The sequence below is a fragment of the Ochlerotatus camptorhynchus genome, unplaced genomic scaffold (assembly GCF_037179485.1).
Source record: "Ochlerotatus camptorhynchus isolate MF236.1 unplaced genomic scaffold, CSIRO-AGI_Acam_v1.1 ptg000770l, whole genome shotgun sequence".
Lineage (NCBI taxonomy): Eukaryota > Metazoa > Arthropoda > Insecta > Diptera > Culicidae > Ochlerotatus > Ochlerotatus camptorhynchus.
The window spans coordinates 120,442-148,397 of NW_027041237.1; the positions used below are offsets into that span (position 1 = coordinate 120,442).

Consider the following 27,956-nt stretch of genomic DNA (forward strand, 5'->3'; position numbering starts at 1 on the left):
ATTTAACGGTCAATTTAAATGTTTTTAGTTGGTAGTACCACCACCCGTGGCGCGCATAGTCAATAACCCTTGCGTTTGACGTTTACACGCTAATGCCATCTGTTCAGCGTACTACCCATCACAGTATTCTCAACAGATGGCGGTAGTGTTTAAGTGACGATGTTTTATATTGAAAAATATTCAATGTGTTATGTCTGTTTGTCTGTGGTTCACTCTTTTATTATCCCCAAGACACGATTTTTCCCGATACTAGCGGCTCTAGTGACGCGAAAGGTGACTAGTACACTGTAAATTGAGCGTAACAAGGCTATCAAAAACAACTTACTGTTGAGTAAAATTTAAACACACGGTAAGAAAAAAATAGCCCAAATTAAGTTTATATCTCAAGCGTCGCCGAGATTTTCTGAGGTACACAATCTTTGATCACGAAGGGTGGGTGTGGGAGCTGCTTCTCGGGCGTCGGTAGCATTGGTATTCAGTACGGAAAACAAATCAAGGAAAAAAGTTTATTTCACCCAACTAAGTACTATGTGGGAAGCCAAAAGTAAGTAAAGTCCCATGTACTCAATTAATCATGTTTTGTTGTTTTTGACATCATCCACATCCAGAGGGCCAATCACTTTCGAATATATGGGAATGGTAGGAAACCATTTGCATTTGCATGAACATTTTCAGTTTTTATTCATTATCGTCTTTAAGAGCAGTTTGGCAGTTGTCACAAATGACATCAAGATGCCTATGCGGGGTCAATTTTGTTCTGATAGTTTTTAATCCGACAAGTAGGCTTACTCAGATTGGACTTTTCCACTTTTCGCGCTGCCGTTCCGCTTCCGCTGTAATTGCGTAATAAATAATAAAGCGGAATGAAACGATGCAAAATGGAAAGCAGAATCAAAATAAAAATAAACCCCGGTTATATGCACGAAGTGTCATTCAGATTACCGGGGTCCACAGTATTGTAGGATATTTGGACACCGCAAAAATCTCCCTTTTATACCTGCACCATTCAAAACATGCGATTATAACCATTTCCCCAGAATTCTGCAATTCTGGAACAACCGACGTTTAAATGCATTGCTTACATTTGGCTTGTACGCCTTTGCACATGTTGCTGCATGGAGAACGAGGTACCAACACGCTAACTTGAAAGTATCCATTTATAAGTACAAAAAGGTCCATTTTGAAGAAAAATGACTTAACTAGTATTAGTAGTTTTTTAACCATTAATGAGTAACTGTTACCCATTAATGGGTAACAGATACTCATTAATGGATAAAAAAAAATGCTAATTTAATGGTAAGTCACTTATCTTTAAAATTTGTATTTTTACCCAATAATGGGAACTCTGAACTCTCCCGGTGAGAAAGGTGACTAAAAACATTCGTGGCCTTATTATTTAAGCGTGTAATCAATTCATACGTTTAGTCAAATAAAAGGTGTGGTAAACAGTATTAGCTTTCTCATGCATGTTACACGCCTACCCTGACGTCATGACATTATACTACGTTCAGACTATAGTTGATATTAATAACGTAATAACGTATTATAATATGATATCAAAAGTGCCTTAATAACGTGATATCTGCTATAGTTTGAATACAATAAGCTTAGAGGTAAATCAAACAAATAAAAGAAAATGCAGATTATATCTGCCATCCCTCTTTACATACCACATTGGCAACTGGCAGGAAAAAAACTTTCAACACGCTAATAATCGTTAACCCAATTTTGGGTAATAGTAAGAAAAAAAAAAACACTCAAAAACATCTTGAGTTTAAAAAAGCTCAAGAACAAAAAAATAAAAAAAATATTCGATCTGTATGTATGTATATAAGGTAGCCACCATCCCTTCGAAGATCTTGTCTTGTATGCAGCTCCACTTAATAGCAAGATCAATTTGAGCTACCGATCTGAATTCACAATATCGCTGTATGAAGGGCCAAAAACGGTGGGATGGACCCGTAGGCAGAGGCACTTACGCGAAATCCACGGGAATTTAAGAATCTCCTTCCAACGATACGATCCAACAAATCGAATAACGCAATTCGCAATACTTATTAAGCTTCCTACAGGATGGTTTGTTAAGAAGGGCGCGTGAATCTCCATGAAATTGTTGGAGTAGAATTCACACCATCACAATCGAATCGGTAGGATGAAGAAAATGATATTTAGTGTTTATTCCCTCCTAGACTCCGGTTGTCATACCACTCCAATCGTCCAGTTCCAGGTCAATTGATACCCTGATGCTCCCTCCCAACCCAGTATTTATTTATATAATGAAAATATATGCAATGGAGAAATGAAATATATCAGAACATTAAATATGACACAATGAAATACATTTATATGGATAATATAGTTGCTACTGCAATGAAGAAGTATTTTACATATAATAAGATGCAGCTCTATACCTCCTGAGCTCACAATGGCAGGTGCATGTAACACTGAAATGTATAGAATATATTTTGCTCGAATGATACTAACAATAATGCTAAAAATTGTGATGAATAACTAGAATAATGAATATAAATTTATGTAGATAAAATAGTTGATATTCTGCAATGAAAAAAATACATATTTTACACATAATAAGATGCAGCTCTATGTTTCTTCAGCTCACAATATCAAGTGGATGTAGCACTGAAATTTCAAGGTTATATTAACCAAATATATATTTTGATCTTGAATTATACTTGATATTCTCTCCTTACAATAATGTAAGGATGTAAATGTAAAGTGTGAAGTATAACTAACAAGACTAACAATAAAATTGGAATCTCGTCTAAATGATGCCATGCACAACGAGAAATAACCTGTATAAAATTTATGCATATAATGTTATGCATTGTTGTTGCTTTCACTGCTTCATCCGCTAAATTTTAATTTCGATAAGTAATGCAAAACAATATAAATATATAATTGTTCCAGCTAATATTGGTCATTAGGTAGAACTTTTAGTAGTCTGCAGAAGGTTAATTATTTTAATGTTGGTCTTTTCATGATCTATCAACGAAAAGCTGAAATAAACATGAATAATTGATATCGATGAATCCAGTATTTCAGATATGTTTTGAATTTCTTTTGAATGGATAGATTATCCTTGTTTTATTTGAAATTCAACATTGTTTGGTCCATCAAGGAGTATGCTGCTGAAGTGAATAATGAAATGAAAATAATTAAATTCAATATGTACCTCCGTTAGATCAACCGGTAAAGGCATAGATATCAAGCAACGACAAGCAATGACTTTAAAAACGCAAACGTCACGAAAAGTGGAAGGAGGGTAAGTTTACCTCATTTAAGTTAAAATACTGAATAGTTTGAAATGCATGAATAGAATTTAATCATATAACATGATAAACAATGATAACAATCTAAAAAGATATAGGAATTCAAATTAATCAATGAAATATATAATAATGTATATTAAATTCATTCAACTATAACTCTAAATATTGGATCATCAGTTGGGATGATGATGATGATGATCATCGCATGAAAGACCACACACACACACACACACGCGGCCGCGCGCAACTGACAGTGCAACATTACAGACAGCCTTCCGCACACCGTTCCATCATTGTTGCATCAACACCGTAGCACTAAACACACATTCTGCTAACCACTTTGTCATTGCATGGTGAACTCCTCCAACGAGTCAGCATTGCATAGCAACCATAGCAACAACTGAATCCACCAATATAAAAACATGCATCCATTTCTATACGTGTGCATAAACAAACGCCTATCACCCGCACATTTTTTACCACAGTTCTTCCGTTTTCTTGTGATAGTGATTCTACGTTTTAGAATTTTACCATCACAACTTAGCATGCACAATCCAACACATTTGCAGCTTTCCACATTTCTCACTTTTGTGAAACGCCGGCGAGGCATAAAAAGAGGGGAAAATCATCGCATTCTTCGGGACACTTCTCTTCTTCACTCTTATGTATGCGTGAGCGTATGGGAAGACAAAAGCCTGCCCACGATTTTCGTCGCACATTTTTTCGATTGCACTTTTCATTAACTTTTAACTTTAAATAAACGCTCATTTCCTCTATCTGAGGAACCACAAGCGACAGCATACATTCAAAACGTTACACTTGCATTTACAATACTTTTTTTTTCGAAAAATATATAAAGAACAGTTAACTAAACAGAAAAAGAAAATGGACCGATACCGAAACACATGTGCACCCGACGAAGGCAACCGTGGAACTGAAAAAAAAAATAATAATTCGATCTTCAGTTAAAAGTACTCAACCGTCATGTTTTCACCGTTGGGAAATTTTAACTTATTTTTGGATGAAAATCATAGCAACCTGCGCTGCCTTTAATACTGTCATTTTTGTGTGCTTCATCGCTTTCGTTCGTGCTCCATTATTGGCGTTGAAATATGGTCTCTTCTAGAAATGATTGTGTTCTATTTACTTTGATGTGCCCTCGTTTGAAGAACAATCTACTACTACTTTTATGTTATACACTCTCGACACACACACCTACCTATCATTCTCTTGAACGCCATTGTTAAATTAGATCTTGCGTGATACGGATCGCTACGTGTAATAAGATTAAATAAAAGTTATTTCTTGATTAAATTCTTGATTTATTTCGAAGAATAGAACATGGTGTCAGAAGCTGACGTGTGCTTCTGAAAGTTTTTCCGGTGTCATCGTTGAAATCGCGGAAAATCGTGCGGAAAGTAGTAAACGAAAAAAGTTCGGTTCATGTTCGGTCGTGCGTCGTAGCAGCGGCCATTTTGAAAAGTGTTTTTGCTGGTCGGAAGTCCTCATCGAAATGGACGCCAATCAGTTCAGAGAATTCATGCAACGTCAAACCCAGATGTTACGCGATCTGGTGCAATCCATGAATACAGGAAGAGGAAACGAAGCAGCTCAGCAGCCATGTGCATCCGGGGTACCTGTCCCACTACCTTCACCCTTAACGCTGGAAGGAGACATGGCCGAGAATTTCGGCTTCTTCGAGAACAGCTGGTTGGAGTACGCCAGCGCCATTGGCATGCAACAGTGGCCAGCTACGGATAATTCAAAGAAAGTCAGTTTTCTATTGTCCGTAATCGGTGAGCCAGCTCGGAAAAAGTTCTTTAATTTCGAGCTCACAGCTGAACAAAAAGTGAACCCGGAAGAGACCTTGAAAGCTATCAAGGCAATCGTCGTGCCGAAACGGAACGTGAATGTCGACCGTTTAGACTTTTTTAGTGCCGTGCAAATGTCAGGAGAATCTACGGATGATTTTTGCTCTCGGTTGAAGATGCTAGCCAGACTCGCCAAGCTGGGCGACCTGGCCGCGGAACTGACTACATTCAAGTTGATCACATCAAATAAGTGGCCACATCTACGTTCCAAGCTATTAACCATGTCTGACGTTACCTTGGATAAGGCTACCGATCTGTGCAGGGCTGAAGAAATCGCATCAGCAAGAGCAGTGGAACTTGGAGTACCAGTGAAGCAATCGGAAATGAACAAAATTCGAAAAGCGAAAGGAGAATTCAAAGCTGGATCGTCCAGATGCAAGTTTTGCGGTGACCGACATGAGTTCGTGAAAGGTGCATGTCCAGCTTTCGGCAAGCGGTGTCATCGATGCCACGGCAAGAACCACTTTGAGAAAGTGTGTAAAGCTACTGGAAAATCCAAGAGCCGGAAGTTCAAGCAAGTGAAGGAAGTGCAAGAAGGAAGTTATTCGGAAGGATCGATATCTAGCTCCGACAGTGATGCGTCGTCGCAAGCAGGTGATGTGGAATACGAAATCGGAAAAGTGTACGACAATTCGAGCAGTGGAGGCAGTGTCTTGGCAGAATGGGACCTAAAATTCACCGAGCAGTGGAACGCAGTATTATGTGAATTGGTCACCGGAGCCAACACCAGCCTGATTGGCCATGATTACCTCGCTAAGCTTACCAGTGAGAGTCACCCATCGCTACTACCAACAAAGTTTCGTCTTCAAAGCTTCGGTGGCAACCCGATCAATGTGCTGGGTCAGATAAAAGTTCCATGTCGCCGACTCGACCGGAATTACCGCCTGGTATTGCAGGTAGTAGAAGCTGATCATCGTCCCCTGTTGTCAGCAAAAGCGTCACGTGAGCTAGGATTTGTCAAGTTTTGCCGAACAGTTTCATTCACTCAAGGGGAATCACCAGACAAGCTGATGAACATCTACAGGGTCAAGGCTCAGAGAATCATTGATGACCATCAGGACCTGTTTACCGGATATGGAATGCTGCCAGGTGTGGTTTCATTGGAAGTGGATAAGTCGATAACCCCATCAATTCAGCCTCCGCGACGGGTCCCCATAGCGGTTCGTGAGAAGCTGAAACGAGAATTGGAATCGCTTGAACAAGACGGAATAATTGTCAAGGAAACCCGCCATACGGTCTGGGTAAGTAACCTAGTGATTGTTCAGCGTGGTGGGCTAGAATCAGGTGTTCGTATCTGCTTGGATCCAGTGCCTTTGAATAAAGCGTTAAAGAGGCCCAATCTGCAATTTGTCACTCTCGACGAGATACTCCCAGAACTGGGCAAAGCAAGAGTTTTCTCTACTGTCGATGCTAGGAAAGGGTTCTGGCATGTGGTGCTCGATGAGCCCAGCAGTAGGCTCACAACGTTTTGGACGCCATTTGGTCGGTATCGATGGACTCGTCTTCCATTCGGTATTGCCCCAGCCCCCGAAATTTTTCAGATAAAGCTTCAAGAAGTTATTCAAGGGCTCAAGGGGGTCGAGTGCATTGCAGATGATGTACTGGTTTTTGGCGTGGGAGACACCCTCGAGGAAGCGTTGATCAACCACAACGAATGTCTGAAGAATCTTCTTTGCCGGCTTGAGCAGCATAACATAAAGTTGAATAAGTCGAAGTTGAAAATGTGTGAGCGATCAGTTAAGTTCTACAGTCATGTGCTAACGGATCAAGGCCTTAAACCCGATGAAGACAAGGTGATTGCTATCCGCAGTTATCCAACACCGGTAAATCGGAAAGAGGTTCATCGATTTATTGGCATGGTGAACTACCTTAGCCGATTTATCCAAAATCTCAGCGTCAACATGAACAATCTGCGAAGACTGATTTCGGAATCCGTTCCTTGGCAGTGGACATCGGTGGAGCAAGCTGAATTCGAAAAAGTTAAATCGAGGGTGGCTGACATCAACACTCTTCGTTATTATGACGTCAAGCAACCATTGGTCATTGAATGTGATGCTAGCAGCACTGGGCTTGGCGTGGCCATTTTCCAACAGGATGGAGTTATTGGCTATACATCCAGAACCCTCACATCCACGGAAAGAAATTACGCCCAGATTGAAAAGGAGCTGTTGGCAATTCTCTTCGCCTGCATACGCTTCGACTAGTTGATTGTCGGTAATCCCAGTGCGACGGTCAGGACGGATCACAAGCCATTAATTGCCATTTTCCATAAACCACTGCTATCAGCGCCTCGTCGATTGCAGCATATGCTGTTGAATCTCCAACGATATAACCTTTCTGTGGAATTCGTAACGGGTAAGGATAACGTAGTAGCAGATGCGTTGTCCCGTGCATGTCTGGCTTCAACAGAACCTGAGGAGTACAAGAAGCAGAATATATATAAAGTGCTAAAAGATGTGGAAAATGTGAAGTTGAGTGCTTTTTTGCGAATTTCGGACAGTAAAATAAATGAAATTATCGAACAAACAGAACAAGATCCTTTGATGCAGTTTGTGATGAACTACATTCAAAACGGTTGGCCGGAGTCCGCTGACCGTGTGCCCGATAGTGCTAGAGTGTATTTCAACTATTGCAATGAACTTTCCACGCAAGACGGCCTGATTTTTCGTAACGACCGTATACTGGTGCCACATGTTCTTCGAAGAAGGCTGATTGGAAGCTGTCATGCAAGTCATAACGGGATAGAGGCAACTTTGAAGCTGGCACGAGCAAATCTGTTCTAGCCCGGCATGAACTCACAGATCAAGGATGTCGTTAAGGAGTGTGGCATTTGTGCAAAGTTCACCGCATCGCAATCGAATCCGCCCATGCAAAGTCATGAAATCCCCGTTTATCCGTTTCAGCTCGCTTCGATGGATGTATTCTTTGCGGAATATCGTGGAGCCAAACGCAGTTTCCTGATAACTATCGATCACTACTCCGATTTCTTCGAATTGGACATCTTGAAGGACCTCACTCCGGAATCCGTTATCATCGCATGTAAGCAGAATTTCGCCCGTCATGGTGTTCCACAACGCGTCGTCTGCGACAACGGTACTAATTTTGTCAACCAGAAGATGACGAAGTTTGCTTCCGAATGGGACTTCGAGCTTGTTACGTCTGCACCATATCATCAACAGGCCAACGGTAAAGCTGAGGCTGCCGTGAAGGTGGCCAAGCATCTGTTGAAGAAAGCACAGGAAAGTGAAACGGATTATTGGTACGCTTTGTTGCATTGGCGTAATATTCCGAATAAGATTGGTTCAAGTCCAAATGCTCGACTCTTCTCCCGTTCCACCCTGTGTGGTGTGCCAGCAGCGGTTGATTGTCTGCGTCCAACGGTGGTGGAAGAGGTTCCTACTGCAATCGAAATAAATCGTAAGAAGGCTAAATTCTACTACGATAAGAAAGCAAAACAACTACCTGCGTTGCGGGTGGGTTCACCAGTTCATGTCCAGTTGAGGCCCGATACAACGAAGTTATGGACACCAGGAGTCGTCTCAAGTCGCCTCAACGATCGGTCCTACGTTGTGAATGTGGATGGTGTGGATTATCGTCGATCGTTGGTTCACCTCAAGCCACGTAAGGATCCCGAAACGCCGCCAGTACGCTCAGCACCTGTGATCCCGATTACAAACCAGGAACTACGGTCGAATCCAACACCAACGGATATTTTGGAATCTGATGCCAACCCGACAACTGATTGTATTCCTGCTACCTGTCAGGTGGAGCGCAACGCAAACAACAACACGAATGAGACGATGCCTACTTTGTTTACACAAGCTGCGGCTACACCACCCACTGCAGTTGCAAATCGGTATCGTCACATTACACCGTCGTCATCAGGCCTACCAAAGAGAACCATCCGTGTTTCGGCAAGACTGAATGATTATCAACTCTAGACTTGTGAAGCTTTTTGAAGAAACGAAAAGATGTTCTATATTACTTTGATGTGCCCTCGTTTGAAGAACAATCTACTACTACTTTTATGTTATACACTCTCGACACACACACACCTACCTATCATTCTCTTGAACGCCATTGTTAAATTAGATCTTGCGTGATACGGATCGCTACGTGTAATAAGATTAAATAAAAGTTATTTCTTGATTAAATTCTTGATTTATTTCGAAGAATAGAACAGATTGACAGTTTCTTATGGGATTTTTCGGTGAAGTGAAAGGATAGAACCATAGAGGTAACTCTGAGACAAGAAGGTCCGGAAGAAACTTGCTCAACTTTTTGGCTCAGCTCTGGTACTATCTTCGGTCCCAAGCTAATCGATGCACCCATCGAAATATAGGAAAATCCACGAGCCCCTTATTTTATCTGTCAAACTTTCATAGCGAATCAAAACAAACATAGTGTAGTACTAGAATTTCGACTATAATGGGGTACGTTAATCGATTTGCTTGGGACCAATAGGCTAGTCAAGAAGTGAGCCAATTTAAAATCATTAGTTTCCACCGGTTGATAGAACTATAGAGAAGACCAGAATGTCCCGAAGAAATGTGCTCAACTTTTTGGCTCAGCTCTGGTACTATCTTCGGTCCCAAGCTAATCGATGCATCCCTCGAAACATAGGAAAATCCACGAACCTCTCATTTTATCTGTCAAACTTTCATACCGAATCAAAACAAACATAGTGAAGTACTAGAGTTTCGACTAGAGGTACGTTAATCGATTTGCTTGGGACCAATAGGCTCTTTTCATGCACCATCAATGTAGAGTGCGCTAGCCGATTTTGAAAGGAAATGTCATCCAATCCATTTGTTTACATCATAATGACGATTTTCAAAACTCAAAACAATGTACATTTTATTGTACAACTTGTAAATTTCCATCGGGAGTGGTTGTATTTTTCGATTATCTACAGATCTGAACTGATTTACAGCTGAAATAACCACACATTAAAAATCCGGAAGATCATAACCGCTGGGACAATTTTATAAATCTTAATTTTTCTTATCAAAAATATATGGAAGCACCAGCCGGATCACTGCAAACCCGATACAGAAAACAAAATATTCCACGTGGATGATGATTTCAAGCACCTGCGGTGGATAAATTAATCAGGAAGGTGAAAATATTGTCCTCCTCCTATGCTTCACGGTGAAAATTTCCACCGTCATCACTCTTTTGAAGGTTCCCCTATTAACCGCCAGAGGCTGAAACGATCGCTTAGTTTCTTTTGGATTCGCCTATAGGCTATTCAAGTAGTGAATCAATTTAAAATCGTTAGTTTCCACCGGTTGATAGTACGAAGTCCGCCATGTTTCACGCACAGTCTGAAGTTTACTTATGGATTTTAACATAGGAGTAAAGAGCTCCAGAGTCGCCGTCAACGCCAATTGCATTCAATTGATCGTTAGGTAATTTTCACTCAATGGATTTCTCAAAATTTAGTTTTCATTATTTATTTAATTTTATCTAGCCCCAATTTTTATTTAACTTTAAAGTTCCCATTATTGGGTAAAAAACACAAATTTTAAAGATAAGTGACTTTCCATTAAATTAGCATTTTTTTTATCCATTAATGAGTATCTGTTACCCATTAATGGGTAACAGTTACTCATTAATGGGTAAAAAACTACTAATACTAGTTTAGTCACTTTTCTTCAAAATGGACCTTTTTGTACTTATAAATGGATACTTTCAAGTTAGCGTGTTGGTACCTCGTTCTCCATGCAGCAACATGTGCAAAGGCGTACAAGCCAAATGTAAGCAATGCATTTAAACGTCGGTTGTTCCAGAATTGCAGAATTCTGGGGAAATGGTTATAATCGCATGTTTTGAATGGTGCAGGTATAAAAGGGAGATTTTTGCGGTGTCCAAATATCCTACAATACTGTGGACCCCGGTAATCTGAATGACACTTCGTGCATATAACCGGGGTTTATTTTTATTTTGATTCTGCTTTCCATTTTGCATCGTTTCATTCCGCTTTATTATTTATTACGCAATTACAGCGGAAGCGGAACGGCAGCGCGAAAAGTGGAAAAGTCCAATCTGAGTAAGCCTACTTGTCGGATTAAAAACTATCAGAACAAAATTGACCCCGCATAGGCATCTTGATGTCATTTGTGACAACTGCCAAACTGCTCTTAAAGACGATAATGAATAAAAACTGAAAATGTTCATGCAAATGCAAATGGTTTCCTACCATTCCCATATATTCGAAAGTGATTGGCCCTCTGGATGTGGATGATGTCAAAAACAACAAAACATGATTAATTGAGTACATGGGACTTTACTTACTTTTGGCTTCCCACATAGTACCTAGTTGGGTGAAATAAACTTTTTTCCTTGATTTGTTTTCCGTACTGAATACCAATGCTACCGACGCCCGAGAAGCAGCTCCCACACCCACCCTTCGTGATCAAAGATTGTGTACCTCAGAAAATCTCGGCGACGCTTGAGATATAAACTTAATTTGGGCTATTTTTTTCTTACCGTGTGTTTAAATTTTACTCAACAGTAAGTTGTTTTTGATAGCCTTGTTACGCTCAATTTACAGTGCACTAGTCACCTTTCGCGTCACTAGAGCCGCTAGTATCGGGAAAAATCGTGTCTTGGGGATAATAGAAGGGTGAACCATATTGTTAATTTATAATATTTGATTAAAGAGTGAGAATATTCTCTCTCTTTCGTTCACCACAAGCTCAAAAAAATCAGGTTGAGGTAATGAATTTAGGTAGAAAAGTGACTAAAATAGTCGATAACCATTTCCCCGATTGCTATAAGGTTGCTTCTGGCAACAAAGAAGAGCTAATACAAATGGAAAATTATGTGCATTCAGCTCTTGTAGATGTGCGAAGCGAAATTGAAGTGCTGAATGAAACCGCTTGCGGAAAAGATCTCCAAAATACGGATGATGAAGCAAGTGGTGGACTGAAGCAATCAATTGAATCAAAGAAGTTAAAGATTGAAAAATCCGTTCAAAGATCTAAGGAAATTTTGAGTTGGCTGTCAAATTATTAGCAAGAGAAAATTGAAAATCCAGGGGATGTGATAAAAATATTCAAATATATTGTGATCATGACCACAAAACAGCAGGAGGATAGAAGGGAAAGAAAACTTGAGATAGAAGAAAAACGGATAAAGCAGGCAGAAGAAGGAATTGAAAGGAAAAAGCGTTTGGAAAAACTTTTAACGAATCTAAATGAGAAAATTAAAATGGAACCACTTGAGGTTCCAAAAATGGAAACTGTAGATAATCACGAAGGCAAAGACGATAAAATACCTACAAATAAGAAAAATGATAGTTTACTTACACCTAAAGTGCCTAAGTCTGAGTCAGAAACTCACTCTGAGAGCACCTCAGATAGTACAGAGAGTTTGGGTGAGGACAAGAAAAATAAAATAGAAAGAGGTAGTAGCTCGAAGAAGAGTAAGCGAGACAGGCGAAAATCGCCAACTCGAAAACTCAAAAAACGATCTAAGAAGGTGAGTGTCACTACAGATTCTTCGGATGAATACTCATCAACCGAGAGTTTGAGTTCATCAATCTCCAGTCATGATAGTTCTGTGAATTCAGAAACTATACGCAGAATGCAGAAGCAAGCTAAGAAAGGAAACAATCAGAAGGAAAGGAAAAGGTATCAAAAACCACTAAAGCGTATTCTGGTGTCCGAATGGAGAATCAAATATGATGGTAAGGACAGTGGCAGGAAATTTACTGAATTCTTGAAGGAGGTAAAGATGAGACGAAGAGCTGAGAATATTTCAGATCGTGAGCTTTTTAGAAGCGCGATTCATCTTTTTGCTGGTAGAGCAAAAAATTGGTTCATTGAGGGCATGGAGAATCGAGATTTTAGGAACTGGGCAGAAGTGAAGTCTGAACTGAAAACCGAGTTCCTTCAGCCGGTGCCAATTTGTGGATTATCTGCACGATATGCAGAAAATCTTCCAATCCATGACCCGATCGATCTCTGAAAAGAGAAAATTTGAGTTAATTTGGAGAAACATGCGTTTTGATTTCAAGAACGCCATGACTGGTGCAGGTATCACATCGTTACCAAAATTGAAACGATACGGAAGAATTGTTGACGAAAATAATTGGAACATGTTTCAAAAACCGTTCGACAATTCGAACAAACCACGTACCAATCAATTAAATGAAATTTCTGCGTCCAATAAATACAACAGCAAACAAAACACGAAAAACAACACAAAACAGATAGAGGAAGGCAATAAACAACAGATACAACAGGAAGAGAGAAGGCGGGGAAAGCACGAAGGCCAGTTGGAACCGATGGAAGGTTCTGTGAGAGGCACATGGAAAACGTTGGTTGAACAATACAAGCGTCCACAAATCGGCACTTGTTACAATTGCCGAAAACAGGGTCACCACTACTTTGAATGTGAGGCGTCTAGACATAAATTTTGCCGAATATGCGGCTTTCCAGACGTTATAACAGCCGGCACCGGTGGTGTAGTGGTAAGCGTAACTGCTTTCTAACACCCCGATGGGTCTGGGTTCAATCCCAGCCGAGGTCGGTGGCATTTTTCTGAGGCATAAAAATCTCTGGTCACGTGTTCCTTCGGAAGGGAAGTAAAGCCGTTGGTCCCGGCCCATGTGTGTTGTGAATGGGTGCGATATCCTACGCAGGTGTGGAAAGCTGCCTTCCTGCATATTCGATTGCCATCAATGGATGGCAATCGATGTCCGTCGGTGATTGGCACTAGATTGCGGAACAGAGACCGACGTTAAATAAAAGGAAAAAAAAAGACGTTATAACAAAAACTTGTCCTCGTTGCCCAAAAAACTTGGAGAGCTTAGCTTAAGGGAGGAAGCTAGAGCCAAGTTTTCTCAAACTCCCATGGTGATGCAACGAACGACAATCTATTAAATTTTGGTTTTGCACCAATGACGATTATGAGTCACACTCTATTGACGAACTTATATTTCAAATTTATGGAGACGCACGTCCGTTTATAGAAATTGAGATATTCAATAAAAAAATATTGGCCTTTTGGACAGTGGAGCCCAAAAAACGGTCCTTGGAAAAGATTCCACAAAGCTTATCAAAGACCTTCGACTGAAAGTTTTTTCAACAAAAATATCAGCCAAAACAGTTTCAGGTTCTCCTATTGAAATTCGAGGCTACGTGAATTTACCAATAACGTTTAATGGAGAAACTCACATAATATCCCGCTCTGATTGCACCTGAAGGCAAACATAGACTGATTCTCGGCTACGACGATTTTTGGCGAGCTTTTAATCTCGAGTCAACAATCCAAAACCAGAGAGAATACTATGAAATGCGTTCTAAAGAAAGTGAAGTGGAACTCGGGGAAATAGGAGAAGACGAGTTGTCCAATAAACAGAAGAAAAAGCTTTATGAGGTGAAGGGAATGTTTAACGCAGCAATGGAGGGGGAAACGCTCGTGATATTGATATCTCACAAAATTGATGCTTCATGCTTCATCAAGCTTCATGCTAAAATAAACCGGGAATCAGACAAAATGCTGGCTCAAAAAGGAATCGAGCGTAGCAAAAGTGATTGGTCGCTAAACACAGTGCCGGTTTTGTAACCAACTGGAGAAGTGCGACTGTGCTTAGATGCACGACGTTTGAATGATCGCACAAAACGAGACGCATACCCTCTTCCACATCAGGATCGCATACTTAGCAGATTGAGACCAGGTAGGTATTTAACCACGATTGAACTTTCAAAGGCTTTCTTGCAAATACCACTTGATCCCAATTCGCTCCGCAACACTTGCCCGATTAATGGTCGGTGTTGGAGATGGTTAATTGGAGGTGTTGGGATATGGTGAACTGGAGCCCAATGTATTTGTGTACCTCGACGATATCGTCGTCGTAAGTAATACATTTGAGGCACACATCGAGAGTCTTCGTGAAGTTGCCAGGCGATTTCGAAACGCGAACATCTCAATAAATATTGATAAATCGAAGTTTTGCGTAAACGAACTTCCCTATGGGTATATCCTCTCGTGTGAAGGCTTTGGCTCCCGAGAGAATAGAAGCGATCGTAAATTATGAGCGTCCAATATCAAACCGGTCACTCCAACGTTTTCTAGGGATGGCCAATCACTATAGGAGATTCATTCCGAAGTTCAGTGAATTAACTGCGCCGCTCACAAATCTCCTACGGAAAAAAACCAAAATCAATCAAATGGTCTAACGTTGCTGAGCAGGCATTTAGTAGCATCAAAGAACACCTGATCTCAGCACCTCTTCTAGCGAATCCAAATTTTAACTTACCATTCGTCATTCAAACTGATCCTAGCGATAGCGCAATTGCATCTATTCTCAAGCAAGAACATGAAGACGGTGAAAGGGTGGTAGCATACTTCTCTCAGAAGTTGTCGCCCGCACAGCAGAATTATGCTGCATCTGAGAAGGAAGGACTAGCAGTAATCTCAGCGATAGACAAGTTTAGACCACACTTCGTCACGGATGCTTCGGCATTAACCCACATTATGAAGAGTAAGGGGCGATCGTCTTCAAGACTTTGCCGTTGGAGCATTGATTTGCAGGGATTTGACATGGAGATCCAACACAGGCGCGGAGCTAATGTGATCCCAGATGCTCTCTCTCTCGTGCAGTTGAACTGGTCGATGTCGATGGCAAAGTGAACGCCTGGTACTCAACAATAATGTCATCCGTTCGTGAGTCTCCCGATGATCACCTTTATTATCGGATAGAGAATAATAGATTATTTAATTGCGTTCCAAATAAAACCGAAACCCTCGATTACAAATACGAGTGGAAACAGTGCGTTCCTAACGAAGCTCGAGACCGATTAACGCGAGAGGAGCATGAACAAACTATTGTTACGAGAAACTATTGGAGAAACTGAGACGCAAGTATTTTTGGCCTAAAATGGCAACAACGGTTCGGAAATTTATTGAACGTTGCACGATATGCAAAGAGTGCAAACCTTCGTCGCTGTCTCAACATCCCGAAATGGGCAAGCAAAGGCTGTAACTTCAAAGCCATTTCAAATCTTGGCTATAGACTTTATTCAGTCATTGTCTCGCAGTCAATTCTCACCTTTTGGTTTTATTGGATCTTTTCTCAAAGTGGACGATGGTAGTGCCAGTAAAAAAAAAATTCCACCGATTTGGTGATGAAAACTATGGAAGAGTTATGGTTTCGCCGCTATTTCGTACCAGAAATACTAATTAGCGATAATGCGAGCACTTTTTTGAGCAAACATTTCAAAGACTTTCTCGAGCGATACAAGGTTGTCCATTGGGCCAATGCCAGGCATCACAGCCAGGCCAACCCTGTAGAGCGGCTCAATTGGAGCATTGAAACGTGTATACGGACATACGTGCGATCTGACCAGCGAACATGCACAGTTAAAATTATTTTGTAATTTTACACGAATTTCCATGCACATAAACGAGCATGCATATTCATGTAAAATTTAATTGGTTTTTAAATTTACACGACTTGAAATTTACATGCATGTAAAATTAAACGTCTCTTGAATTTTACATGGATGGCTTTCGAGGGACATTTATAATTACACGCATTTGGCTTTTTGAACGAATTTACATAAAATTGAACTGATTGTCAAGCACGCGTGAAGGAACCATGAGCGCATATTTGAATGTTTTTCTATTTTTCTATATCCAAATTTTTGATTTTCTGCACGAACTAAATGTGCTCTCTGTATAAATCCGCTTTAATCAATATTTTGTCTGTCATCCATTTTCTATTTGTGGACGCGCGTATGCACGATAAATCGTTCCACATAACCAAAACTGAGCGAACAAAACAAAACAAACCGAGTGGAGAAAAAACTGATCGAATAATTGGTCCGTCCGCCATATTAGCTTTCTCAATGTTTGTTGATTTTTTAAATTTACACGAGCATGGATGGTTTCATCGTTGAAAATCCGATGTTCTTCGATAAGTTTTTACATCACGTGGTGACATTAAACTGCAAGAGAAAATTAATCGAATAAACGTGTAATTTTATGAGTTTTATCATGCTTTTATTATGTGCATGATTTTTAATGTAAAACTAAATTAAAACATAGCTTAAAGCGATGTAATCTTAAAATGGGTTTGGTTTACATGTCATGTAATATTCCTATTTTTTTGCTGTGTGGGATACAAAGATCTCCGATACAGAATTTACAATTAACAACACCGTACATTCGTCAACGGGTTTTTCTCCTTATAGGATACTCTTTGGCCATGAGATAGTAACCAGTGGCGACGATCATCTTTTGGATGTAGTAGCTAGTGAACTCTCTGACAAAGAGAGATTGGTCCGAAAACATCAGATTGATCGATCCATTCAAGATATGGTTATCAAAAATTTACAGAAAGCTCACGAGAGAAGCACAAATAATTATAATTTGCGTTTTTGTAAACCCGCTCCAACCTATAGTGTAGGGCAAAAGGTGTACCGAAGAAGTTTTAAACAATATTCAGCTGGGGATTCGTTCAATGCAAAATTGGGACCAGCATATATCCCGAGTAAAATAGTAGCTAAAAAGGGAACAAATTCTTATGAGCTTGTGGATGCATTAGGACAAAACTTGGGTGTTTTCTCCGCTGCAGATCTAAAACCGGGAGTTCCGGAAGATGATTAGGAAAAATGTATAATAAAATTGTAGCAGTAGTTTTGTTAAAAAAAAATGGTCAAAGTCAAATGTCGAAAGTCAAGGTCAAAGTATGTATAAGTGTTTGAGAATCTGATGAAGTCAAATGTATTGTCTCGCGTAAATACTGGTCTATAGTCACTCATCACAAAAGGTAGCGTCCAGTTTTTCAGAAGAGTAATAGCACATCAAGAATATCACTGATCTGAGATAACAAAACTGAAAAATGCAGATTTCCTAATGATGCGAAGCAGGCCTTTTGAACCGATACTCCTGCGTTACATTCGAAAAACTCGTCCTACGATCAAAATAGTTTCGTCTCAGTTTGTTCAGAATCAAAAATTGTCTAGATCACCGCACTAAGTCTCACAAAAGCTCAAACCACACCAGTTACCTACCATGATGAGTCACATTTGAAGAATAGCTTCATCAGATAGAGTTCACATCGGAGTATGCAAAGAGAAAGTCCATATTTTCCTCTCAACAAGTAGAATGTTCAGATAACGGGAAGAGAAAAGGCCTATTAAAATTCGTGATAGGGTAGAGTGTCAAAAAAAAAAGTATTTCATTGATTCAATGAGATAATCTATTTGGTTTAGTTCGGCAGCAATAATGGCGGATTTGATGCCCGTTACCATTTCCTTAATTGCCTTGTGGACGTTGCTCTTATCCTTGACGAAGTCATGGAGTTCATTGATCCTCCTCCTCCAATTTGGTCTTCCCAAGCTGCAATCCTTCTTGGGGTGTGCTACTGCTGGATTTCGGTGTGAACATCTGGCTTAGCATAAGACCTAGCTCTCCTTGGTGTCCTTGCTGCTCACCTTGGGACTAACTGGTGCTGCTGGAACTCGCTGTGGCCTCCAGGTTCAAAACTGGTGATTTCTGCAATATCCCGCTCCTTGCGAACACGTTCGCTCTTCCGTTTTCCATTTCTGGCGTCTTGCCGTCGTAGTTCATATTTTTTTGGATTTTCTCATTTTCTTCTTTTTTGTTTCTTTCTCCGTTTTTCTCCATTCTGTTGGGTCCCCCCTCCGGGCCGCTATCTCCACTCGTTGTATGTAGTCGCCTATCGTGATCCCATGGTTATCTATGCAAGCAGGGAGGCCATGCTAGGGTTGACACGGTTCTTCATGGGGGCCGTTTTCAGAGCCAGATCGGCGTAAGTCAGGAATGTTACATCTGAGCCTACTACTCACCAACCACCAATTGGTGACGAGTTTTGAACGTATCCGGAGGCCTGCCAAGGTTTTACCGGGACGGGGGTAGCCGCACTATTAGCCCACTCAATATTTCAAGAAGGTGTCACCCTTCTTTACTTAGGGAGCAGAATAGCACGACTGTCAGCCATGTAGCGTGGTATCCAATCCATTGTGCCGTGTCGTGTCCATAATTCCATGCCGTGTCCAGTATGCCGTAATAAGGATCTTACTGGCGTCGATCCTAATGTGCCGGTTGGCACTCCTGCGGGTTGACGAAGCATTTCCTCTATCGCCGTCTCACCCCCACACTTTGCTATTGTCGGAAGGACAACATTGCCCAGACTACACCACGGGGAGGCGTGAGGTAGAAAGTTGTGAGGACCAGAGCTAGGTAAAACGCTCTTTCCAGGTTGTCAACTCACCATTTGTAGCCCTGTGTGTGTGTGTGTGTTTTTTTTTTATAGTTAGGAAAGCTTCAAAAGCCCGGCCTGTCACTGGGTTGCGTGTTTGTTCTCCTTCTGGCACAGTGTGGGACTTTTAACCACTAAAACCTTACTCGCCTCTAGCCACTATCCCCCCGGAACTCCCCTAGAGTATTTCGTCGGGGGGGAGGGGGGCGGGGGGCCTGTGCTCTAGCACTTCTCTTTAGCTCAGCTAGCCGGCGTTGCTAACTCGCTGATCATCTCTCCATTTTCGCTGCAGCTCCGACAAAATTTGCGTCACTGCCCTGCTGACGACGCTCCACGTCCTCTCATCCCGGCACATTTCACTGACGACATTTCTCGCGCTAAGGGACGGCATCTCCACTCGCACTGCCTCAAACCACGTGCTCCGGCGTTTCGTCTACGTTGCCACACTCCGGACAGAGAGGTGACGTTGTGTGTCCAAAGCGATGCAGGTACTTCCTGAAGCAGCCATGACCAGACAGGAACTGCCTCAAGTGGAAGTTGATTTCTCCATGCTTTCTGTTCACCCAGGTCGAAAGAATCGGTATTAGCCTGTGTGTCCATCTACCGTTCTCCGCTGCGTCCCACTCCTCTTGCCACTTAACCATCGATTCCGTTCTCACCATTTTTCGAACTCCTCTGGTATCTCTTCGCATATAGCATTCGGTGTCCTCCGCCAAGGTGATGACGATGGGTATCATATCGGCGATAACGCATACTGCTTCCGTCGAAATTGTTCTGTACGCACTCACGACTCGCATGGCCATGAGGCGGAACGTACTGTTCAATTTTCTTTGGTTCTTCTTCGTTTTCAGCGCTGCATCCCAGGCTGGACCTCCATACCTCAGTATCGACGACGATACACTAGCCAGAAGACGCCTCTTGCTGCTGCTTGGTCCTAAATTGTTAGGCATGATTCTGGCTATCGCATTGATGGCCTTCGCCGCCTTCTCACATGCGTAGTCGACGTGGCTATTGAAGTTTAGCCGGTCATCGATCATCACTCCAAGATACTTCAGCACGCGCTTTGATGCTATGGCGTTCTCCCTGACGGTAATTTCTGCTCGCTGAACAGCTTTGCAGTTACTGACAAATAGCACTTCCGTTTTGTGGTGGGCTATCGCCTCGGTTGCCAGCATTTCTACCTCTTCTAACGTCTCGCCTACTACCGCAAACACGACGTCGTCCGCAAATCCTACGATCTCAACTCCTTTGGGCAACTTCAGCGTTAGCACGCCGTTGTACATCACGTTCCAGAGCGTTGGGCCAAGGATGGAACCTTGTGGCACGCCCGCCGTGATCCGGATTGATTTCTCTCCCATGTCCGTCTCGTAGACTAGAACCCGGTTCTGGAAGTAACTCCTTATAATGCTACACAGGTAATCAGGAACCCTCATTCCATGCAGTGCTTCGGCGATGGCCTCCCAGCTGGCACTGTTGAATGCGTTCTTCACGTCGATCGTTATCACGGCGCAATATCGATCTCCTCTCCGCTTCTGTTTAGCGCTTTCTCGGCACTCTCGACCACTGTCCGAATTGCATCCACCGTTGATCTCCCTTTCCGGAATCCGAACTGCCTCACCGACAATCCATGCTCACTCTCCGTGAATTTCGTTAGCCTGTTGAGGATGATCTTCTCCAATAGCTTTCCGACTGTATCAAGCAAGCATATAGGCCTATACGATGCTGGATCCCCCGGCGGTTTTCCGGGTTTCGGCAGCAGCACTAGCTTCTGTATCTTCCATCGGTCCGGGAAGTGACCTTCATCCAGACACTTCTGCAGCACTATCCTGAACATGTCCGGGAACGCCTGGATCGCCACCTTCAACGCCATGTTGGGGATTCCATCCGGACCGGGAGCTTTCTTCGTCTTCAGTCCTTTCTCCACTGCTACGAGTTCCTCGTTGGAGACTTGTCTACCTTCGGTGTTGTCTGCCTCTGCCTCGCCGTACGGTGTAGGTGGCCAGGTCATTTGGTCGTGCTTCGGGAAAAGTCCCTCCACGATGACTTTCAGCTTGTCTGGGCACATTTCAACGGGCATCGTTGGACCTCTAATCTTCGCCATCATGACTCGGTATGCGTCACCCCAGGGGTTGGCATCAGCGTCTCGACACAGCTCCTTGAAGCAGTTTGACTTGCTCAGCTTTATCTCCCGTTTTAGAGCGGCCTTGGCTGCTCGAAACACCACCCTTCGCTCTGCTCTGTCTGCATCAGTTCTTGCTCTCTGAACGCGCCTTCTGGTTCGGAGACAACTAGCACGGAGAGTGCTAAGTGCCTCGTTCCACCAGTAAGCTGGCCGCCGTCTGTTCCTTGCTTCCGATTTCCGCGGCATGGTTGTGTCGCATGCCCTCACTAACGATTCGGTCAACTCGTCCGCGCTTTGGTCTGGGACGCTGCTGTCTACCCGGAGAGCTTCTACAAAGAGATCCTTGTCGAATGTCTTCGTCTTCCACCTCCGCTTGCTTACTTTCGTTTTCCACATTGCCATAGGTATCCGTTGGCCAAAGCTGTACCGGATCGCCTGATGGTCACTATGGGTGTACTCCTCGCACACTGTCCAGTTCATATTTGCCATTAGCGACGTACTGCAGAAAGTGACGTCGATAATGGATTCCCTACCATCTTTGCGGAAGGTGCTGATGGTTCCTTCGTTGGCCAGACTGACGTTCAACTTTGCCAGAGCTTCCAGCAGGCTATACCCTCTTGCGTTGGTACATCTGCTCCCCCAATCCACTGCCCAAGCATTGAAGTCTCCTGCGATGACGACTGGTCTCCGTCCAATGAGCTCTTCGGTGAGCCCATCTAGCATCTGGTGGAACTGCTCAATTGTCCATCTCGGGGGTGCGTAGCAACTACATACATAGATTCCCTTGATTTTGGCGATCACGAAACCTTCGTATGAGCTTGCCACCACTTGTTGAATGGGATACCTGCCCATGACTTGTATGGCCGCCATTCCTGCTCTATCCGCCACCCAGTTACCATTATCGAGAGGGACTCGGTATGGCTCTGCAATGATTGCAACGTCGCACTTTGTTTCCGTTGTTGACTGCCACAACAGTTGCTGTGCTGTGTTACAATGATTGAGATTTATTTGGGTTACCTTCATTATTGCTGGCCCACCATAGCCTTCTTGAACTCAGGGCACCTGAAACTTCCCGTCACATGGCCGTTTCCGTCCTCCTTTTTGCAGAGCATGCACCTCGGTTGCTTTGTACAGTCTTTTGCAACGTGCCCCTTCTCTCCGCATTTCCTGCACAGATCAGATCTGTCAGGGCCTTTGCAGTGTCTCGCCTGGTGACCGAAGCCCATGCATTTGTAGCATCTCTCCATTTTCTTAGATACCCGAGGAATAGCTTTCAACGGGCACACTGACCACCCAACCTTGATTCGGCCAGTCTTCAGCAGCTCGTTAGCTGCGTCCGAAGAAAGTCGTATCGACGCCGTCTGCGTGCCACCATACGCCTTTCTCAACCGAATTGCCATCGATACGTCTCCCAGGTTGCATTGCACCTTCAGCGCACTTTTCAACTCGTCTTCTGTTGTGATCTCGTCCAGATCCCTGCACTCTACCACTGACTCCTGGGATAAGGCTCTTACGTTCGCCGTCTCGCCAAGAGATTTTTCGACGAGCTCCTTAAAAGCTGCGCTCTTAACCGTAGGGTCCCTTTTCAGCTCGAATAGCATCTCGCCTTTCTGGGTTCGCCTGGTTTTCACCACGTTCTCGCCTAGTTGTTTCAACTCCGGATCCTCTCTCACTTTCCGGAGGAGTGCTGCGTAGGACGTTTTGTCCTTCGCCTCAACAACCAGAGCGTCACCCTTGCTTCTCTCCCTACGAGGCCTAGGCTTCTCCTTATTCTTCCTGTCTTCCTTCTTCTTCTCTTCCTTCTTCCTCGCTTCCTCTTCCTTCTTCCTCACTTCATCTTCCTTCTGTTTTTTCTTCCTCTCCTTCTGGTTCTCGACTTTACGCCACGCACCATTTTCTCCCATCTCCTTGATGCCTTCCTCGTCGTCCCTGCGTTGTTTGGGCTCCTCCTCATCTCCTGGCGTGTCCCTATCTCTCTTTTCAGGACGTGGATTTGTGGGTCCCTTCGGCGTCTCATGTGCTTGAGCCAGTCTTATGCTCTCCTTGGCCTCCAGCAGAGCCTTTTCGGCATTTTCGGCTCTTTTTCTCCACTCTTGACATTCCTGATCTGCCACTGTTATGCCGGATTTGATACCGGTCACAAGTTGCTTGATCTCTTTGTGTACGTTGTTTTTATCCTTCACGAACACATAGAGATCATCGATCTTCCTCCTGACCTCCGTCATTTTGGTTCTCGCGAGCTGCAGTTCTTGGGATTTGCTACTACTGGATATTGGTGTGAATATCTGGCTTAGCCCAACGCCTGGCTGCTCTTCTTGAAACTTACTGCTGCTGCTGGAACTCGCAGTGACCCCCAGGTTCGACACTGGTGATCTCTGCAATATCCCACTCCTTGCGAACACGTTTGCTCCTCCGTTTTCACTGTCTGGCGTCTTGCCGTCGTTCTTCATATTTTTTTGGATTTTCTCATTTTCTTCTTTTTTGTTTCTTTCTCCGTTTTTCTCCATTCTGTTGGGTCCCCCCTCCGGGCCGCTATCTCCACTCGTTGTATGTAGTCGCCTATCGTGATTCCATGGTTATCTATGCAAGCAGGGAGGCCATGCTAGGGTTGACACGGTCCTACATGGGGGCCGTGTTCAGAGCCAGATCGGCGTAAGTCAGGAATATTACATCTGAGCCTACTACTCACCAATCACCAATTGGTGATGAGTTTTGAACGTATCCGGAGGCCTGCCAAGGTTTTACCGGGACGGGGGCAGCCACACTATTAGCCCACTCGCCATTTCAAGAAGGTGTCACCCTTCTTTACTTAGGGAGCAGAATAGCACGACTGTCAGCCATGTAGCGTGGGATCCAATCCATTGTACCGTGTCGTGTCCATAGTTCCATGCCGTGTCCAGTATGCCGTAATAAGGATCTTACTGGCGTCGATCCTAACGGTTGGCACTCCTGCGGGTTGACGAAGCATTTCCTCGATCGCCGTGTTATGGTTACCGCGCCAGTGTTCGCGTCGCACCCCCTCACTTTGCTATTGTCAGAAGGACAACATTGCCCAGGCTACACCACGGGGTGGCGTGAGGTAGGAACTTGTGAGAACCAAACCAGAGCTAGGTTGTCAACTCACCATTTGTAGCCCTGTGTGTGTGTGTGTGTGTGTGTGTGTGTGTGTGCGAGTGTGTGTGAGTGTGTGTGTGTGTGTGTGTGTGTGTGTGTGTGTGTGTGTGTGTGTGTGTGTGTGTGTGTGTGTGTGTGTGTGTGTGTGTGTGTGTGTGTGTGTGTGTGTGTGTGTCTGTGTGTGTGTGTGTGTGTGTGTGTGTGTGTGTGTGTGTGTGTCTGTGTGTGTGTGTGTGTGTGTGTGTGTGTGTGTGTGTGTGTGTGTTTTTATAGTTGTGCCAATAATTTATAGTTATGATTACCTGATAGTTATAAAATAATGTAAATATTATTGTTCGCTGTACCGAAGAATATTTTTTTAATAAATATTATTTAAATGTGATAAAGATGTTTTCCAAAAAAATATTAATAAATCGTTGAATGTTTACTATTATATTTTACAGACTGAAGACATACGCTGCATGATGAAAACACGTGATGCTGCATAATGAGTGTTTGGAAATCGAATTACATGACCTGTGAAACTTTCCGCTTAATTGAGTACACATCACGATTTGACAGTGATTACTCTACGACTGCTGAACATGGAAATCCAGTGGTGAGATAAGCAAATAATCTTATAATACAATTTAGCATTGTTACTTGTTTGAATGAACATCTTAACCCAGCTGATGAATGTTGTAATGGTTTGTTTACTGAAGCAATAAATTGTATACCATTGTGCTGTTTATAAGTTGACATGACTAAATCGTCCATTGAATTATACCATCATTTGCATTGATGATGTTATTATCTTGGCGTGTGCATAAAAATGGGGCCTCATAGCCTAGCCAGTAAATGCACGGTATTACCAAGCCGGAGGCGGCGGGTTCGATTCCCGGTCCAGTCGAGGGAATCTTTCGGGTTGGAAATTTTCTTGACTTACCTGGGCATAGAGTATCATTGTGCTTGCCACACAATATACAAATTCATGCATTGGTAATTGGCATCGAAAGCTCTCAATTAATAATTGTGGAAGTGCATTTAGAACACTAAGTTGAGAGCACGCAATAAGCTAATATGCGCTGAGCAATAAGCTTGAAATGCGCATAAGAAGAAGAAGAAGAAGTGTGCATAAAAAATCCCTTCTTTATTCCTAAGGACTGTTCATTAATGAAAGTAGACAGCTGTTTCTCAAAGGAAACTATTTATACATAAGTTTACTTTATATAAATGAAAATCAACATACATATGACTGATTTCACGTGAGTTTGAATGTTTACTTCTCATTTTTGCTCGGACTTTTCTCTTAATACCGCGCATTAGATTCTGCACAGCTTTCTTATTAACCTTTCGTTGTGCTGCAGACCAAATTTTCTTGAAGCAGTCAACAGAGCGTGCTTCTCTTTCATCTTTCTTATGATGCCGTTTAATTATTGCCCAGTATCTTGCGATAGGAAGCAGTTCAGGGCAGTTAAGGGGATTATGGATTTTTTCGACCAAATCGACTTTTTGCTTCTTGAGCATCTTCAACGTAGCAGAAGCATAATGAGCAAATCCCAGATCCGGCCAAAACAATGGAAGATACGTATGCTCTCTGTAGAAAGGTAGAAGCCATTTTTTGATGCAATCTTTTCTGTAATTTTCACCATTGATTGTTCCCGTTGTGAAATACACGAAGAAACTCTTCAAGCCACAGGAGCAAATGGCTTGCCACACCAAAACCTTTTTTTTCCAAATTTTTCAGTTCGGATGTATCGATGCCCGGGAAGTGTACTGGTATCCAATTTGACGTACGTATCGTCGTCCATCAAAATATACCGGTTCGGCTTTTGAAGGAGAACGTCATACAAGTTCCGTGACCGTATTTTCGAAGAAGCTTTCTGTGTCCTTTTAGGTGCTTTTTGCTTCTTGTAGGTTCTGATATTGCTACGTTTTTTGATGTTCTGCACACTTTCGACGGTAATGTCCAATTTTTTGGCAATTTCACGAACGGAACACGGTTTATGCGATTTAAAAAGGCGTACTGTTGCCAGCTTCTTTTCTGGTTCGATGCCCCTTTTTTGGCCCAGATTTCGGTAAATCTTCAAGACAACACGTTTCTCCAAACTTCTTAACAATTTTTAACACTGTAGATTTACTGCACTTCACGCTTTTTGCCAATTCTCGAAACGACAACTTTTCTGAAAACCATTTGTGCAGAATTAATCTGCGAGTTGATAAGCGGATCTGACCCATCGTTCGAAATTCCTCACTTTTTTTCAGGTGTGATGCCAAAATAATCAATTCTTTTACACACTGAGCGAAAATTCGTAGTTTTTCGTTACGTTTTAATCCTAAACCATTGATAAACAGGTATCCTTTTTCTTTAATGAACAGTCCTTACGTACAATAATTCATCTAGTAATCATTGACTTAATGTATAAATCAGAACAACTTTACAAACTGACATATCAGCATAAGTAAACAATCACTTCAATGACAAGTATGGGAAATATTTCCCTAAGAGGAAGAGGAGACAATAGGGAGACTCTTATGAACCAATTTTCTGTCAAACGCGAACCAGCGCCTGATTGGTCGGGCGAACGCAGCCCAGTGGCAGGCGCTTAGGCAACATGTTATACTGTGACAGCGGGCCCAGTACAGCAAAATAAACAATTTTAGCCCGGGACATGCTGTCTACTGTCAAACGCTGCTGTGTGTATAGGCCTTGTCACTGGCGTGGGCTAACGTATAGATACGCGAGAATTTTTACAACAGAGGGATTCCATCCAGAATGAGCTCAAAAAACCTGAAATCGTGCTCGACCATCTTCGATTTGGATGATACTTTGTCCATATTTTCAGTATGATAGACCAAGTATTTTCGCAGGAGAGGAGACCCTTTTGACTCAAGGGTAATTTTTGAAAAGGGCCTATGTGTTTTTGCACACATACATTTAAAAAAAAATGTAGTTCGAAAACAGCTGGTTGTAGAAAAAAAATTACTTAGAAGGAGTTGTAGGAAACTAATAAGGCTTTATAAAAAAAATATACACGGAATTTTTTTTATGCGTTTTTTTTTACAAAAAAAAAATAAACCTCAAAATTCCAATAACCAAAAAAACATATTTTTGATTTTTTTCATATTTTTTTAATAAAAACTTTTGAAAACAATTCCAGGATGGACAAACTTTTAATAAAAAAGTTTTTCTAAGAGCAACTTTTAAGGCATTTTTTAAACTTTCATTATTTACGGCAAAATGTTCAGTTTGATGTTAGTATATGATTATAAAAATCATTTCAAACGATAGTGCTTATATCGATAAAATTCCTAAATATAACCGTTTTCGAGATATTTCA

At 42.4% G+C, this 27,956-nt stretch overlaps 1 long non-coding RNA gene across 2 annotated transcripts in view; it reads left to right on the forward strand.

Moving 5' to 3' along the window:
* LOC135714983 (uncharacterized) overlaps window positions 1–27,956 on the forward strand; it is an 80,102-nt gene that overhangs the window by 30,453 nt on the left and 21,693 nt on the right. For both annotated transcript variants that reach the window (XR_010518916.1, XR_010518917.1), the window contains exon 2: window positions 25,080–25,234. This is a non-coding gene — a long non-coding RNA (uncharacterized LOC135714983). The remainder of the gene's footprint in view (window positions 1–25,079; window positions 25,235–27,956) is intronic.